This window comes from Saccopteryx leptura, chromosome X (assembly GCF_036850995.1).
Source record: "Saccopteryx leptura isolate mSacLep1 chromosome X, mSacLep1_pri_phased_curated, whole genome shotgun sequence".
NCBI lineage: Eukaryota > Metazoa > Chordata > Mammalia > Chiroptera > Emballonuridae > Saccopteryx > Saccopteryx leptura.
In genome coordinates, this window is record NC_089516.1 from 88364373 (window position 1) to 88366073 (window position 1701).

A 1701-nucleotide genomic window follows, 5' to 3' on the forward strand; every position below is an offset into this window, starting at 1 on the left:
ATACATATATTTTTTCATTGGTTTACTGTTGACTTATTTTAAAGTACATTAATGTTACTATATGCAGCTGTTTCTATTTAACAGCTTTTTATTTTATTTATCTTCATGTTACTAGGTTCTGCCTACCAAAAGTTTCAGGTTGGCAGGCACAGGGGTTTCTATCCTTTGAAATTGAATACGTTTTTACACACTGGCCAGAAAATATTTCAACACATGGAAATAAATACATTGATGTCTAAATTGCCATTTTCTGCAATAAGCTGTGCGATATTGGTGTCAAAGACTAGACAGTCACTTTTCATAATACTAGCTGGTGCAGTTCCCTCATTGATCAAGGAGTGGCTTCCCAAGTCAATCCCTGTCCATAACCTTTAGCTCAAGTTCATAAGCAAAGTTTTCAGCTTGCTTGCGTGTTCCTATCAGCTGCACAACTGCAAAGAACTGCTGGTACCCATAATAATTTTCTTGTTTCTTCAAGACTATGGTTAAATGAAAGCCATAACAGGACTGCATCATGACCCAGTCCACAACACCAGGACAAGTGATGCCTATAGCAAGAAAGACTACTTTCTCTCCCTGCAGGGTTCCGATGGACTTGTGCTGACCGTTCAGGTGAGGGATGACATCATTCAAAGACCCTTGCCACTTACAGGAATCACCGGGGCACGGGCAGGGGCAAGGCTAAAAGTCACAAAGCTGTTGGTGGTTTGCCTTTTCCATGTGTGGCAGAGTTATCTGACAGTCAGAAGAAGTATGTTCACAGGACATCCTGTGAACGCCAAGTTGCGAATGGATCCCAATGGGCCTGGCAGGTTGGACAGCACTGTAGCTTTGGGTGAAAAGGCTACAGGCAAGATGACCACTCTGATACTGAAGAATGGGTGGTGACACATGATTAAAGCAGACGGGACACCCAAGAAGACTAGCTAAGTCATTGTTGAATGCGACTGTGCCGGTCAGGGCAGGTGTCCTGTGGGACTGTGTGCCCTTAGAGGTCCTTGTAGGAAACTGTCAGTCTGGTGGGTCATGTCCCTGGGTGGAGAGCAAGCCTCCAGCTGTCCCCTCCTCACAGATATTCCACCCCATCCCCTACCAACCCCGTCCACCTCAGGAAGGGCCACCACCTCTTCCTGGTGCAGAAGCCAACGGTATACTCTGGGCTGCTGTTGCAGCCACCATAGCCGCCGAGACCGAGACCACAGCTACCCACCCCACAGCCACCCCTGGAGAGTTCAAACCCCAAACAGCCTGGCCGCTCTCGCCTTTGTCATGGTTACTCCCTGGCTGATGCTGCCTTGACATCTCCACGTCTAAGGGCACTGCCTCGCCCCTCATTATGTTGTCATTGGTCAATGTCTTAGCTCCTAATGCTGTTGTTACATTCTCTCTCTTGTTTTATGTACGTATTCTTAGATAAAGTTAGTCTTTCCCAAATTATAACACACAAGTTCACCTTTTCCTATTTTTAAACCATTTTAATAAAATTTTTAACTTTTCAAAAAGTTATAAGAGTAGTACATATAATTGTCATAAGTTCTTTATCAAGATTTGTTATTTAGAAAACTATTTTGTCTTAGCCCTGGCCGGTTGGCTCAGCAGTAGAGCGTCGGCCTGGCATGCGGGGGACCCAGGCTTGATTCCCGGCCAGGGCATATAGGAGAAGCGCCCATTTGCTTCTCCACCCCCCCTCCTTCCTCTCTG

The 1701-nt window shown here is 45.9% G+C and overlaps 1 pseudogene; it reads right to left on the reverse strand.

The window, feature by feature from the left end:
- Window positions 1-206: 206 nt before the first annotated feature.
- LOC136386405 (E3 ubiquitin-protein ligase SIAH1-like) lies at window positions 207-1335 on the reverse strand (annotated as a pseudogene).
- Window positions 1336-1701: the final 366 nt, after the last annotated feature.